The following is a 17550-nucleotide window of genomic DNA, read 5'->3' as shown; positions in this document are numbered from 1 at the left end:
AAAAGTTTCACAGTATCATGATGTAGGTGTCCATGACTTAAGTGACTTATAATGAAGTCTGAGAAACCGTCAATCAGAAAATACACTCAGAAACATGTACCACGCTGTCTTGCCCCATTCACTCACACACAAAACAACATTTGAGTTGAGTAAAGGATGTAGGTAATTAGGCAAGTAATAGAGACTATAGTTACTTGTTCTTTTTTGCTGTTGATTGGTTCGTTGTTTTCTGTTTCAGAAATAACCTGATGTCATGATAATCCTAGACTGGACGCCAGTTCTGGTTCCAGCACTAACATCTACTGGGCATTACTAAGCATTAGATATTCCAGGAGGCCCTGGTGATATATAAATGGAGAAAACAGAGCCTTGACCTTTGAAGGACTCACCCTCTAATAAGAGGGAGAGATTTGCATATAACTAACCCAAACATAATGTGATAAACATCAACTGGCAGCATAACTTGCTATAAACAGCTGAGAAGTGAGAGCAAAGTTCAGCTGGGTTGGGGGATGAGAGCTGTTAGTAAAAAGAAAGTGACACTTGATCCCTGCTTTAAAGGATAAGCAGATTTCTTTTTTTTTTTTTTTTTTTCCAGACAGGGAAGGAGTGAAGGACATCTCAGGCTGAGTAATATAACAGTAAGTCACTTAAGGGTTTCATCATGGGTAAGACGTATGAAATTCCCAGTATACTAACTGTAACTATACTCCTTTCTCCCCACTCAAGAAATAGTAATGAAATGAAAACAAGTGAGAAGGAGGTTATTTTAGCAATAATGACCTCTGCCTTACCAAATAAATAAATCAATTATCTACAAAGGAGTACTTTATCATTTGAAAGATATGAGTTGCGACTTTGGTATTTGAAAGCTCTTCCACCAACCCATCTCTAGATCACTCCACCCATATTAAGATTCAGGTAAGAGGAGAACACGTTGTTTCGTATCATTACAACCTCTTTCGCACCCCACCTCGTCACCCCCACTCTACTCTTTCTATGTGTCCTGAAGAGATAAGACAAATAATGGCAAGAACCTCACCAAGGAAAACAGGGAGGGACTTCCCTGGTAGTGCAGTGGTTAAGAATCCGCCTGGCGATGCAGGGGACAAGGGTTCGATTCCTGGTCCGGGAAGATCCCACATGCCACGGAGCAACTAAGCCCGTGCACCGCAACTACTGAAGCCTGTGCTCTAGAGCCCGCGAGCCACAACTACTGAGCCCGTGTGCCACAACTACTGAAGCCCACATGCCTAGAGCCCGTGCTCCACAACAAGAGAAGCCACCACAATGAGAAGCCTGCGCACCGCAATGAAGAGTAGCCCCTACTCGCCGCAACTAGGGAAAGCCTACATGCAGCAACAAAGACCCAACGCAGCCAAAATAAATAAATTTGAAAAAAAAATAAAAACAGGGAGGTCACGTCACCTATTGTGTGACCTAAGATATGAAACAAGTCTGAGAGCTTTGGTTGGTCAATGAATAACCACCATCTCCACATCAGAGATTGAAGTCCAGCATTTATTATACACACATAACGGTCCCCAAGGCCTGACGTGTCTGAAATAAGCAAAGATGTTTCTTCTTATGTGTAGGTGGCATTTGTTAACAATCTGTTAAAATCTCAATAGCAATAAGATTTTAGTCAAGGAATGATTCTAGTACAAGACACTTAACTTCAGCAGAAGGAAACGGATCTCTGGCCACAGATTTCCCCCTAGCCAGATCCAGCTCTCTTACCTCTCCGAAAGAAATCATGGAAATCAACTCCGAACAGCATATTTCCATGCTAGCAAAATGACTGAGGTTATACCAACAACTCAATGATTCATTCAGAATTTGAGTGGGAAAAGAAGTTTGTCAACCAGAAAGTGTTTGGTGTGAAGTATGGAATCCTGGCAGTGTTAGCTCCAGGCTGGAGTTATTTCAGTCTTGTTCTCTTCATGGTCCCAAAGATGAATGTTTTTAACAACACAATTTTAATAATACATGGATTAGTAGGAGACTGGGGAGGATAGTATAGTAATATGTTACTTCTTACCAAGCAGTTTTCTTATTTTCTTTGCTTCTGGAGAAAGTATTGCTTTTCTTAATAACTGAATCCTAGACGAATCATCAGTCTCGTTACTACCTTTTAACAGCTCGTCCACCATTTCCTCCACATACCTACAGCCATTCTGCAGTTCAACCTCATCAACCTCCTGAGGAAATGTACTTGGACATGACATTGAATCAGCACCTCTGAAATTATATAATACAGAATGACATGGCATATCACTTCAGATAGGCAGCAGCTATAAACTGAGCCCCAGGAAACCAGAATTATTCCATATCTTCCCACTCTCTCACTCATCAGATTCAGAGTCTCAAGTACTCAAGTCCAAAAAGGCCTGCTCTGGGGGTAATTATATCAAGATAGATATTTATATACTCATATATCACATAATATGCATACTTTTATGTTACCTTTCACCTAGCCTATATTGTAAAACTATTTCATTTATTTAGCTTCATGGAAAAATGAAGTGTCCAATGGCAGTGCATTTTACTGCAAAGCAAAGCCTACTGCTTAAATGCCGACAACTTTTTAAAACATTTATACTGATTTTTATGGAATTCTTTTGGAAAGAAATTACATATATCCTTATTAAACAGTAGTTCGTGGGTATCATTTAAATTTTTCTTGTTGATTTAAAGTCTTCATTGAGAATGGATCTCATTAAGAATGTATGTAGGGCTTCCCTGGTGGCGCAGTGGTTGAGAGTCCGCCTGCAGATGCAGGGGACACGGGTTCGTGCCCCGCTCCGGGAAGATCCCACATGCCGCGGAGCGGCTGGGCCCGTGAGCCATGGCCGCTGAGCCTGCATGTCCAGAGCCTGTGCTCTGCAATGGGAGAGGCCGCAACAGTGAGAGGCCCGCGTAAAGCAAAAAAAAAAAAAAAAAGAATGTATGTAAATTGACTACCAAAGGTAAAATAGATACCTAGTGGGAAGTAGCCACATAGCACAGGGAGATCAATTCGGTGCTTTGTGTCCACCTAGAGGGGTGGGATAGGGAGGGTGGGAGGGAGATGCAAGAGGGCGGAGATATGCGGATATATGTATATGTATAGCTGATTCACTTTGTTATACAGCAGAAACTAACACACCATTGTAAAGCAACTATACTCCAATAAAGATGTTAAAATAAAAAAAGAAATGTAAAAAAAAAAAAGAATGCATGTAGATTGAATCTGTCTCCTTTCTTATCTGCTGTTCTTGCCTTCCTTCTAGTTTTTTATTCTAAATTTCTACTTATAGAGAAAACAGATAAAGCTTCTTAACCTCATGTACAGTATACACAGACACATCAAATTAAAAGTCAATAAACTCAGTCTTGTGGAATCAATAATTGTTAAGGGCACAGATTCAGTACAGAGGTTTTGTGACAATTATTTAGAGAACTTAGAAGGCTTTTCCACATAATTCCAATTCAGGGCTCTGTTCCAAAGGGTTTAGATTACTGGCAAGGTGTTAATGTGATTTTATACTAAATATAAAAGGCTCTGTTCTTCAAACTTTTTGGCACATCTACAAAAAATAGTAAATGATACTTCTTTCTGAATCTGAAAAGTCTTCCTTCCCTACACACCAATCAAGGATGCCCTAAATTAAAGTAGCACATTAAGCACTGAAGATTAAATTGTAATTTTTTTGGCTTCATAGTGGATAAAAAAATATGTCACACTATGGCAGCTTGAAAAGATATGGTCTCCTATTTAACAAGATTTAAATTTAGGAATTATTAGCAAAACCTAATTTATTCTATTTGTAGGTTCAAAGGCAAAAGATAATTTCTGAATTATTATCGTTTCCAAGGGTAATTCCCATATAACCTGATTTTTGAATAATCTGATTTTAAATATATTTGAATATCTGAAAGTTTAGGTATATATAATGAATGTCAACTTCAGAAATTATTTGCAGGTATTCTGGTATGAATCCACACCAGAATCAGAAGTATCACTTGCTTATTTATGCTTAAGCATGTTTCTAAATTGTTTCCCTATTTGCTATACAAAAATACAATAGGAATATTAATAAGCAAACATCTAAATGCTCATTTGAAACAAATATTAAAAAAGCTTAAACAATCATCTCCATTTTAATTTTATCTAGCTCTTTATGAAGCAATGGTGGCTCTGAAAATCTCACAACTCAGTTCACAGACCCAGTCCCAAATATTTGAACATTCTACCTCCGAGAATTCTGCACATTATCCCATCACTCTGTTTCATAAGTTTACAGATGATTAGATTCTATCTGAAAAGATGCACTCAGAGAGACTAAACCTTGTCTTGCTGTACAAATAGACTGACCATACAGTCCACTGTGTCCAGGACAATGCCTGTTTATGTCAGTTATACTGCGTAATCTTGATAACGCTCCCATTTCATGCAAAATGTCTCGGTTTAAGCTATAAACTATATGGTCACCCGACCTATTAGGTTAATTCAGAGACAACATAATAAATGGAATGCTTTAAAAAAAAAAAAAAAAGGGAATGGTTTTGCTTCTCCAACCTAAACTTGAGCAACTTGGGTTATTAGGAGGAGAGGGTAGAGGTACCAAGAAAGAGAAAAGAAGGACAGAAAGTGATGTAAGAATATTTAAATTTCTGCTCATAAAAAGAGAGTGAACTTCGAGGTGGAAAGGCTGCATTATCACTCAACATGTCTCATGCCTGCTTCTAATCTGGCAGTTCAGTAATATGTGACATATTTTCCAAGAATCAAAATAACATATAGAGTAAGAAGGTATTTAGAACTGGGTCATATTGGGACACACGGCTGTGAGACTCTCTAGGACAAATTCTTTTTTTTTTCTTTCTTTTGGCTGCACCGCACGGCTTGTGGGATCTTTGTTCCCCAGCCAGGGATTGAACCCCGGCCCAGGCAACGAGCGCACGGAGTCCTAACAACTAGACCACCAGGGAATTCCCTGGGATTAATTCTTAAAGTGATATTCTACACTCATCCTTTTGGATAGTACCATTTCTCTTATAATATGCCTTCTTCTAATCCAAGAATATATGAAAAGTAAAAGACAGATTATTACCTATTTGTGCTAAGGTTACTTATAGCTTTAATAACCCCTGTCCTATCTTTTGCTGGCTATTTTTTTAAGAGCAAATGATTGTGATGTTGCTGCTGCTGCTGCTGCTAATGATGATGATGGTGGCATTGGTGGTATGAAGATGAACAGACAATGATTTCCAGTCATACAGCATGGCACATAGTCAAACTCGCAGTTAGGCGAAGTACTAGGAATAACGTCCAGAGATTTAGGATTTAACTATGCCATTTATTAGTTGTGTGAACTTGAACAAATCAAAGTCAGATCACAGCAAGTCAAGGTTCTTTAACATTCTGTAAAACAGGGAGATGGACCTCCAGAAGTAGATCTAGCTCAGTCTTGAAATTTCTTGAGTTTATTTTAAGGGTACAAACAAACAAACAAACAAACAAACAAAAAATATATATATATATATTCTCTAAGGAAGCTTAGCAATCGGACACTCTTCAGTTCTAGGACATCACCCCCCCAAATTTCCTCCTAGAGTTTGCCAAGGGACTCCTCTCATGGAAACAATTACACTAAAGATGCAATCATTTTCTGCTCGGAGCTGCTTTTTTTTTTTTCTTTTTTTCATTCAACCATTCATTCCTTTCCCTTTCATTGAGATTCCAGAATGAGTCCAACTTCTTGGTTTCCAATTGTCTGTCCTATATTGTTTTACTAAGGTATCAGCTAGTTATTAACTGTGATATTTTCTCTCCAGTCTCCTTCCTGACCTTTGATCTGTCTCCATCTCTAATTTACAGTTTAGTTCCCTGAAGCAGAAACTATACCTAAAACTCAATATTTAGTAACAAACATTATGCCTGCTCTGAAAATATAGCTTCTTCTCATTGTTTCTTTGTGTGTGTGTGTGTGTGAGATTGATTATTTTATTTCCAGGTACTCTTCAACATCTTAACCCTTCGTAGTGTTATGTAAGAACTTGTGTTAACTGAACTAATTAACTCATTTTTTAAAAATTGTGGTTAAAAAAAAACCTGTAATATAAAATTTACCATCTTAACGATTTTAAAGTGTACAGTTCAGTAGTGTTAAGTATATTCACATTGTTGTACAACAGATCTCCAGAACTTTTTCGTCTTGCAAAACTGAAACTCTATAACCCATTAAATAACTCCTACTTCCCCATCCTACAAGGGGCCCTGGTAATCACCATTCTATGTTCTGTTTCTATGAATCTGACTACTTTAAATAGGTCAGATAAGTGACATTTTTAATTTAAAAAAATGTATATATGCTGTCACTAAAGTCATGACTTTAACATAATTTTAAACCTTATGTATACAATACTTTAATTCTTCAAAAGAACTTTTATAGATTAATCCCCGCCTTATCCTCAACGGATGTATTTCAAGGCTCCCAGTGGATGCCTACAGTGGATAGAATGAAACCCTGTATATATTATGTTTTTTCCTATACATACATACCTATGATAAAGCTTAATTTATAAATTAGGCACACTAAGAGATTAAGAACAACAATAATAATAAAACAATTATAACAATGTAATATAATAACAATTATGTGAAAGTGGTGTCTCTCTCTCTTTCTCTATCTCTCTCAAAATATCTTATTGTACAAATGTAATGCCTTTTCCATCTTAACTAAGCACTTATCACACACTGTGGCCACAACTTTTGCAGTTTGAGATGTGACAGCAAAACTAGCACAAATTTCTTTTTCCTTCTTCACAATTTCACAGATGGAAGTCTTCTTCTTACTGTAGATCTTAGCGACATCAGCATATGATTTTTTTTTCCTTTTCTTATTGAGTTGATGACTTCTACCTTTTCACTTAAAGGAAGCACTTTACTGCTTCTCTTTGGCATATAGGAATTGCTGGCATCACCACTCTTGCAATTTGGGACATTTATTAAGTAAAATAAGGGCTACGTGAACATAAGCACTGGGATTCCATGACCATCAATTTGATAACTGAGGGGGCTACTATGTGACTAACACTAATGGGCTGTGTACTCTGGACACAGGATGACTCACGTCCCCGGGGCGATGTGAGATTTCATCATGGTGCTCAGAATGGCGTGCAATTTAAAACGTATTGTTTATTTCTAGAATTTTCCATTTAATATTTTTGGACTTCAGTTGACTGCAGGTTGCTGAAACCCTGGAAAGCAAAACCACAGATAAGAGGGGACTACTGTTTACTTTAGCTCCTCGTTATTCTCTACTCCTCTCCTTTCACCCTCCTTCTCACACTTCCCAGGCTTCCAACCTTTTCCATCACGGCCTCTAACGCTCCATCCCACTGTAAACAAGCACTCTGTACTTTTTAACAGAAACTTCACTTTCCCTGGAGGATCCCTCTCTCTACAGTCCTCTTTTCTTTTTTTTTTTTTTTAATTTATTTAATTTATTTATTTTTGGCTGTGTTGGGTCTTGGTGGCTGCACGCCGGCTTTCTCTAGTTGCAGCGAGCGGGAGCTACTCTTCGTTGCTGTGCGCGGGTTTCTCATTGCGGTGGCTTCTCTTGTTGCGGAGCACGGGCTCTAGGTGCACGGGCTCAGTAGTTGTGGCTCCCAGGCTCTAGAGCACAGGCTCAGTAGTTGTGACGCGTGGGCTTAGTTGCTCCGTGGCATGTGGGATCTTCCTGGGCCAAGGATCGAACCCATGTCCCCTGCCTTGGCAGGCGGATTCTTAACCATCTACAGTCCTCTTTGTTCTCTCACAACTCACATAGTCCAAGCCCATCGTGATGAGGTGTAGGAAGGAGTATATTAGTTAATAGTCTTTTGATTGGTAGTAATAGAGGCCCAAACTCAAATCTAGCTTAAGGTTTAAAAAAGGGACATATGAACTTACATAACTAAAGAGAGGTATTCTCAAAGCCACAAACGATATCAGAAATATCCCTCCAACCTTCAACCATTATTTCCACTTGTGCTTGAATTAATTTTCTCATGATTTTATTGCAATCTTCTTCTAGACAGTGGGTAGGACAGCTACTGATAACCACAAGATTACATCATCTCTCTCCTCTTTTCAAGAATTATGTCTACAATGCAAGACTCTAGTTGAAATAGCGTGTGTCACAAAACTATTCTTTGGTCCAGTCACTATCTATGGAGAATACTATACTACTGGTCCAGCCTGGGACATGATAAACATGCCACTGATTTGAGAGACTGGACACCAAAATTGATAGCTCCTCCAAAAACACATATAAAGTTCATATTTCCAAAGAAAAACAAAATAAGCTTATCTACTAGAGAAGAAATGGCGCTCCCCTAGCACATCACGTTAGTTTTAAATAGTTTATTCTCCATCATCCTCTAATAAAGCAAACAAACCTCTTGTCCTTTGAGACATGTTATCCAGCCCTTATTCTCTGCCATCTACTGCCATTAGTCAATACCTAGGTGGTTTTGGCACTAGTCTTTCAAAATATCAGTCATCATTTTGTATGACTTCAATGTCCACTTAGATGATTTATCCAACAGCCTAAAGTCCTAGATTCACAGTTCCTTAATCTCCTAAAATCTTGGGATCTTAATCTTGCATTTTCCGAATCTTATCAACCATGGAACTCTTCTATTTCAAAACCTGAGGATTCTAGGGCTTCCCTGGTGATGCAGCGGTTAAGGATCCTGCCAATGCAAGGGACACGAGTTCGAGCCCTGGTCCAGGAAGATCCCACATGCCGCGGAGCAACTAAGCCTATGCGCCACAACTACTGAGCCTGTGCTCTAGAGCCTGCATGCCTCAACTACTGAAGCCCACGTGCCTAGAGCCCGTGCTCTGCAACAAGAGAAACCACTGCAATGAGAAGCCCGCGCACCGCAACGAAGAGTAGCCCCCGCTCGCCATAACTAGAGAAAGCCCTCGTGCAGCAACAAAGACCCAACGCAGCCAAAAATAAATCAATTAATTAATTTTTAAAATATTTAGGATTCTAATAATACAGTCTCTGGGTACAACCTCCAGCTTCCTACCAGCATGTACATGAGGACATCAACAGAAACAGCAAACTCAATGTGTCTACCTGATAATTGCTTAGAGCCTAAGACTGTGCCCCAGGCACTGCTATAGCTCATGTACCTTGTCCTCACCTGCTTGCTCACCTCCCTGAAAAGGAGCAGCAGCAGGTCCATAGCGACTCCAGCTCGCACCAGCTCTCTTCCTTTTTATTTTCTGAGTCCTAGACCAGGCATGTGTGCAACAAGATGTGAAAGGCATCACTTTCTTCTTTAGGTTACCCATGTTGCCAGCCTGCCAGTCACAGGCTCTTGTACCACACAAAACTCAGCAATGGCAATGGGTTTAACCCCGTGGAGTCTATTCTTTTACAGAATTTTGCTGTGGCCACATTTACTTGGACTCATTAAGTTCTCTCTACACTCAGACGACAATGAGTCAGTGAAAACAGCTTCTCAAGGTGCTCTAATACACTGAGCAGGCTAAGATGGAGAGATTCCAATTACCCATTACTGTCAGAGACTTCTCCTTGCTCACATATTTCAGGAGTTCCAAGTCCATATTTCCTCAGTGACCTGATTTTGCAAGTGAGCTATAGTGTGGGCTTACCGTATTTTAGTTTCTTGTGCTCATCACACTTTTATTTTTCAAAGTATTATTCTAATACTTTATTCTAATAATATGTTATAAATAAAAGATCAAGTTTGTATGAAATAAATTTAAAATATTTCCCAACAAGCCAAAATGTACCCAAAACCTGTTTAATCAAAATTTCCTCGAGGGGGGCTTCCCTGGTGGTGCAGTAGTTGAGAGTCCGCCTGCTGATGCAGGGGACACGGGTTCGTGCCCCGGTCCGGGAGGATCCCACATGCCACGGAGCGGCTGTGCCCGTGAGCCATGGCCGCTGAGCCTGCACGTCCGGAGCCTGTGCTCCGCAACGGGAGAGGCCATGACAGTGAGAGGCCCGTGTACCGCAAAAAAAAAAAAAAGAAAAAATTTCCTTGAGGAATAAGGAAGTTTAAAAAAATTGTATTGTTACAAATACCAAAAGCTATCAAAATCTGCCCAGGAACAACTATTTACATTTTAGGTGTATATTCATTCCAAAATGGAAAGGCACAGTGTTGGTTTGCAAACTGGTCTCCGTACACAGAGGGCAAGAAGAGACCAAGGAAGGAGACAGATCATTCCAGATTAGTTAACGGTGGGTTTAATAAGCAAGAGAATTTATGTACAAGGCTTGTCTTGGGCAGCCACAAGATGAGTAGATCTCCACAGCCACCTGCCAGAATCTTAAACGTTTGCATAGAGCTCTTAACAAAGTTCAGTCATGTATCCCGTCCAGATGGTCTCAACAGCACATTACTGTCTCAAGGCTGTGTCCTTGAAAATAGCTCCCGCTGTGGGAACCGTAGGCAGAACGTACATTCCAAGGACAAGGGTGAGGGTGAAGAGCCTCCAGTTGCCAGGGTCCAGATCACAGGTCAACTTGTGGTCACATCCTCTCAGTGACCTCCTCCAACAAACGGTGAAGCAATAATCAAAATAATCACAAAGTCCTCTCTTTTTCTTGAGTACGTTTCAACCAGAGTAGATGAGAACTACAGAATCTATGCAGAGGGAAGTAAAAGTATTGAGTTCCCTGCTCATCTCTTATTCTGTGGACTGCGGTGGGTTCAGAAGTACCTTCAAATAGGGTCCTTTGTTTTCTAGTGGCCTGTTCACTATGAATGCTTCTTGGAAATGTATCCTTGGCTTCTTATTCGACTTCTGATTTCAATCTATGTCCTTTCTCTTCTGTTCTCTCAGCTTCCATTTCTCTGTGTACACAAATACTTATATCTATTTCCTCCCCCTTTGGTGTTCTTTTGTATTATCTGCAGATCTCTTTTAACTAAACTACGTATACCTAAAAGGAAAACTCCATTAAAAATTCATTAAGGAAATATCAAATACTACAAAAGTTAGCACAAACCCTGTCCTCACAAAGCTTATAGTCCAAAAGAAATAAACAAAAATAGGGAATTCCTTGGTGGTCCAGTAGTTAAGACTCTGTGCTTTAACTGCTGAGGGTGTGGGTTCAATCCCTAGTCAGGGAACTAAGATCCCACAAGCTGCGCAGTGACGCCAGAAATAAAAAACAAAGGTGTTGGCAAATGCTCTGAATAATGAGTTATCAGGTGTTCTAGAAATACTTGGTTGGGGCACTAGAAACTGGTGTAGGTAGAGCAGGGAATTACATTTGAAATCTTCTAGGTCTAAATACATCATCTTCAAAGCTATACCCCGCCCTGCAGATAGAAATGTCACCATCCCACCTGCCCCGTAAGTTCTAAAATATAGGGATAACATCTGACCTGTCCTTCACTTTTCATATATATTCATCTGCCACTTGCTATTATGGAAATACTATGAATATGGTTCAGAGGAAGTATGGTTTCCTCTGCAGGGACAAAACTCTAAAATATTGAAGTTCAGTCTCCATAAAGTGCTTACATGAGAACATATATAAGATTATAAATATATCCCCTAGTATGCTATAGTTAGCTGGATAGGGAATAAAATGCAAAGCGATTCCTTTAAAATAAGCCTTGCAAGCAGGCAGTCCTGTTTTTGAATAAACCAAATGCTCTAGTTGTATTTTCTAAACAGCAACTAACTTATTTATAAGACTGTTTAGCATTTCAGGCAGTTTACCACTATAATATCAAGTCTTTCTTGGTATCAATTTTGGTTCCATTATAAAGTGTCTATTTTTAGTGAAGCCATGATGGAGCATTATTTGATGATCCCTTTCCCCAGAAACCTGAATCATTTTATCTGATTGCCTATGCCCTTTTTCATCCACTTGACATCATTTTAACATCCAGCGACAGCATTTTCTGAAACAAACAAGAAGTGATTAAATGGGGGAAAAAAAGTGATTCCCCTTTTTCTGACATGATTACAGTTTTATTTCTCTATATCAAGTGCTCTAGACATTAACCTCAGGTATCACAGCAAGGTCAGAAGCTTTTGCTAAAGACTTCATTTGATAATGATGGGTCTTCATTTAATTATCACTTAAGGTTAATTCATGGTTTGGGTGTATATGTACTAATCTTTGCCTTCTCTAAACTGAAATTATCTTTGCCTCTCTATGGGGAAAAACATGGACTTTGAGCTAGATATATCTAGGTTCTAGGCCTGGCTCTGACATTTATAGGCTATAACTTTGGGCAAGTTACTTAGCCTCTCTGAGTTTTCTTCTTCTATAATACAGAGGTCATAAGACTTTATAGCAGAGTTTCTCTACTTCTGCATTATCAGCATTTTGTACCAGTTAGTCCTTTGTTGGAAGAAGCTATCCTGTGCATTGTAGGATGTTTATCAGCATCCCGGCCTCTACTCCCTAGATGTCAATACATCCCTCAGCTGGAACAATCAAAATTCTTTCCAGACTTGCCCACTGGAGAGCAAACTGGTCCCTATTTTACTGGATTATTGAGTGGGTTAAATAAAATCACTTGTGGGTAATTTTGCACATTATGACATAATATATACACAATAAATGTAATTGATTATCGATAGACCTGGATTCTCAATAAGAATAATAACAACAACCACATTGTACTGTATAAAAACAAAGAAGGAGAAATCAGAGAATGAAAGATTTTTGTTGTTGTTGTCAGGGAAAAGGTTGGCCATTGTTCAGAAAGGAAATAATTTAATGTTAGTTTGGTTAGATTTATAAGCTTTCGGTTATGCCTGTTTGGGGGGCAGAGGGATACTGAATAAGTTAAAGGCATTCATGAATTCAACAGATGACAATTTCAACACTAACTGACATTTTTTCTTTAATCCCCTGAAAATACAGCCATTGGAATTTCAAACTAAATTCAAGCCTTAATTTCCAAGTGTCTGATAATGTAGAAAAGGTTCAGCATTGGGAGACAGACAGATCTAGGTTCAAATCTCAGCTCTAACTTTCAGATACTATAAAACCTTGGGAAAATTTCTAACAATTTTGAGTTACTTCTTCATCTACAATTTAAGAAATAATAATATTACCAACTGATAGTGTTTTATGAATATTCTGTGTTTTATGTGGCAATCTAAAATAGAGCTCAAAGATTAAGCACCTGAGTGAGAGACTATTAAGGCTGAAGAAACAAACACTACAGACAAAAAGCAGTTGCTTGAACAATGGCATTGTTAGAAAGTTATCATTTATTGTGTATCTGCTATAAACCAGGCATTGGTCTAAGAGCCTGGCAAACATTAACCCTTTTAATCTTAAAAAAAAGAAAAAACTCTGAAATAGGTACAAAACTAGTCTAACCCCCATTTTAGAGAGGCACCAAGTTACTAAGGAACTTGCCCAAGGTCACATGACCAGGTGATGATGAAGCTAGAATTATAGCCTTCCAACTCCAGAGCCTAAACTTCTAACCACTAAAGTACCCTAGCTTTTATCCTCATCTAGTTAGATATATATAGCCAGAGTCTGCACTGGGTCCTCTAAGTTGACGAAAATGACTTTTCGAATGGACTGTTGGGTTAAAGAGATAAGACACAGGCACAAAATTCAGATTCCAAATTCTGGATTCAAAGTCTTATGAACATTTGAATCCCAGTGAAGGAAAAGAGTCTGAATATTTAACAGACTAGAAAGAAAAATGATTAAGAACTTACAACAACCAAATAGCTAGGGCTCAACTGCTTACAGAGCAAGTTTATTTTTTTTAATGGGTCATTCACAAACCTTTAACAGAGTATGGAGGGTAAAGTTGGAGCAGAAGCAGGTAACTCTGAAATGTTCTCACTTTCCTGCGAGTCTGTAGGCTTTGGAGGGAAGATTGTAAATGAAGTGAATATAAGTGAAAAAGAAGGTACATGGTTTTTATTTCTTGGCAACTTTTTCACTTGTTGAGACACATATAGAGATGCCCCATTCAGAAGATAGCTTCTGATTTTGCATTGACTGTAGTATATAAAACTGGTTGCTCGTGTAGGTTTTTAATTACTATCTTTGTTAAAAAATTAACCCCTTTATTAAACAAATAAATATTTTGTTCAGATTTTGCCTAGAAAACTAAAAATATAAATATTTGTTTTATCTTTTTAACACAGAGTAGCTGGGCTAAAAAATAAATTGGAGTCAGACTGTGAAAGGCCTTGTAAACCACATTCTAAAGACTTGTGAAATTAAGATAATGAATAGTGAGAGTAGAGAAAAGAGTGTGTATCTGAGGGACATTTCCCAAGAACTGACACCTCTTTGAAACTAAGACAGAGTGAGTGAAGAAAAAGAAGTAGCAGAGAGAGACCCCAAGGGAGATGGGTGGTGAAGCCATTATCCAAGACTCAGAACAAGAACGGCAGAGCAGATTTCCTCTGAGTGGGTAATAATGAGAGACAATAAAGAGTGACATAAGGACTTCACTTTTTTGAAATGTTGAGTTGGTAGTGCCTGCGGAACACCCAGGTGAAAAGAGCTGATTGAATCCTGTACATATAAATCTGCGTTTGAAATGATAGCAGTCATAAGAGCTTTACTTTGTTGCTAGATTCTGTGTTAAGCATTTTGTACCCTATAGCAGAAGTCGCTAGATATTTTGAAATATCTGCCTTCTTTCTCTTCCTCCCCAACAATATTCCCCTATCATCCAAACTAAGAGAACCACTGATTTGTGGCTACAAATCGGTACCTAGCTGCTTGGGAAAAAGACTAAGCTTCCCAATCTCCCTTGTTGGTAGGAGTCATCATGCACCTAAATTGTGACCAAAGGGCTGGGAATGCAAGTGTTTTCAAGAGCCTTTTCTTCATCCTTCCTGATGGCTAGAATGCAGACAATAGCTAGATAGCTAGAATAGACGTATACTTAGGAATGAAAATGATACATAGTAGGGCAACCTCATGAGCTAGGACCTGGGTACCAGGAACTGTATAGCACCACATAACTCCAGACATCTACTGGAAATTATTCATAGGAGAAAAATAATTTGCCTCTTGTTTAGACCACTAATATTTGAATGTACTGCCTTTTAAAACAAAACCAAATCAAAACTGGGACACGTACGTTATCTCACCTAATCCTCATAACAACGCTATCATCCCTATTTTAGAAGTGAGAAGTGAGACTGGGACAAGCGAGGAGAGAGGTTTACCCAAGGTTATCCAAAAGGAAAGCAGCAGAGCTGGGATTTAGTCTAAGTAATCTTACGGCAGAGCCACACTCATTACCACCAAGCTTCAGAAAACCATCTAGCTCTCTGACTATTCCAGAGGCATCCCACACAGACAAAAATCAGATCTTCTTTTTTTAACTTTTTATTAAATTATACTATATGTAGAGAAAAGAGCACATCCTTATTTTTAAATATGGAATATATTCAAAGTGTTTATTTTGTTTCTAGCCTATATTTTTCCTCATATTTTATGTGTTCATTTTCCCTTATCCCCAGATAAAGAACATGTAACCATCCTTTCCATGTTTATTTTATGACTCAGAAGCACTTATTAAAGGACTCTGGAGACTTCTCTTTTGCAGACTAAATAACCCTGGGTCCTAATGCCTTTCTTTATAGTTAAGTTCCCAACTACATGAATTTCTCCCACTGTGAATCTTTGAACATTCTTTAATCCCTCTCAGTTTTTTACCTCAGTACTGTTTACGGTGGCAAATTTAGCAGCATATATGGCTCGAAAATGAGTTTTTCACAGCACTTCCTTTGTACCAGGCCAGGATTCACGCATTAGCCCACCCATCATATTGAGTAGATTTAAATACTTGGTGAGTTAAGAGGTTCTTTCTGTTTTTCAAAGACAAAGAGAGCTTTGTGTTGTTGCTGAAAAGCCACATGAATAACTTGAAAACAAAGGGGTTGTCAATTACAATCTGTTCTTTATGTTTGCAGAATTTGTATTTGGTTAACCATAATCCACTAAAATTCTTCTGTGGACAAGAAGGGCATGGGAAAAAGTGGTGCAACAGTTTCTTTCTGGGACAGACTCAATGGACCAGCAGACAGGAGGGGTAGACCACCCTACGGAGGTAAATTCAGAGCAGGAGTGGGATAATTGCCACCAGTTAGGTGCGAGGAGGAGTGAGCTCAGGGAATACAGCTTGCTCTCTCACATACCCAGAAAAATCTGGGTGCCCAAAATGCTTGGATTCGGAAAAGAGATCTATGCCACTGTGAAATTTTAAAATGCATAAGTTAATTTGTTTCCAGATATTTGGGTAAAAATTTTCATTAAAGGGAAATGCCTCTTGGTAAGAAGGAGTATTCTTACAGGTAAAATTATTCTTGGTAGAATTTTGGAAGGTCCCCAAAAGATGCTTCAGAAATCAGGAAAATTAGACAGAAGGTGAAATTCATCAACATTGTAAGTTGTACCCAAAAGTCTTGTGCTTTGCACAAAGAATGAATTTCTCTAATAAATAAGAACTGCTGCCAATAAATTTAAAAGGACCTATTAACCCAATGGAAAAGGATATGAACAGATAGTTCATAGAAAAGGAAAGACAAATAGTTCTTCTATATATAATATAATGCCCTACTGCACTCATAATACCATGATCGAAAATTAAAACTACAATGAGATACTATTCTCACATATCAGAATGGCAAACATCAAAAAGTGTAATAAAACATCACTGGCAAAATTGTGTAGAAATAGTCCCTTTCATAATTGCTGGTGGGAGTGCAATTGATGTACTTTCTTGGGAGAACAATTTGGCAATAGCTATCAAAATTACAAACGCACTGGGTTTCCCTGATGGTGCAGTGGTTAAGAATACGCCTGCCAATGCAGGGGACACGGGTTCAAGCAGGGGAGATCCCACATGCCCGCGGAGCAACTAAGCCTGTGCGTCACAACTACTGAGCCTGTGCTCTAGAGCCTGCGAGCCACAACTACTGAGCCCGCGTGCCACACCTACTGAAGCCCGTGTCCCTAGAGCCCGTGCTCCGGAGCAAGAGAAGCCACCGCAATAAGTCCGTGCAAGGCAACGAAGAGTAGCCCCCGCTCACTGCAGCTAGAGAAAGCCTGTGCACAGCAAGGAAGACCCAACACAGCCAAAAGTAAAATAAATAAAATAAATTAAAATAAAAGGAAAATTGTACAATTTAAATAATAAAAAAAATAGTTGTGTGTAACTCAAACAATACATGTAATGTACTAGGAAAACTTGTGATCTCAGAAAATTCTACTGTGAGGATTTGCTTACAAAGGAGAGAACTTTTATAGAATAAACGATTATCCGAATCATGAGAGTATAAGTGTATAAATGCTGATTTCCATATATCTAATTTGCTTAAAGAGAGATAAATGTCCCATATACATTCTAGAACGGGCATTCCAAGTAAGATTCATTTTTTCCGCCAACTCCTGTAGTGGTGATGTCTTCCTAGATCACTCTGTTGAATAGGATTCTAAGACAAGTCTGGACTTAGTAGGAAAGAATGCTGCAATAATTATGTCTGCCTCATATGTGAGAGTTAGGAAGGGT

At 38.8% G+C, this 17550-nt stretch overlaps 1 long non-coding RNA gene across 1 annotated transcript; it reads right to left on the bottom strand.

Moving 5' to 3' along the window:
• Positions 1–10239: 10239 nt before the first annotated feature.
• LOC117313610 (uncharacterized) lies at positions 10240–17465 on the bottom strand. The gene is made up of 2 exons (XR_004528167.2): positions 13797–17465; positions 10240–11934 (listed from the first exon to the last, which is right to left on the bottom strand). It is a non-coding gene; the product is annotated as an uncharacterized lncRNA (long non-coding RNA).
• Positions 17466–17550: the final 85 nt, after the last annotated feature.

Source organism: Tursiops truncatus, chromosome 9 (genome assembly GCF_011762595.2).
Source record: "Tursiops truncatus isolate mTurTru1 chromosome 9, mTurTru1.mat.Y, whole genome shotgun sequence".
NCBI classification, from domain to species: Eukaryota; Metazoa; Chordata; class Mammalia; order Artiodactyla; family Delphinidae; genus Tursiops; species Tursiops truncatus.
This window is presented reverse-complemented; position numbering and strand designations above follow the sequence as displayed.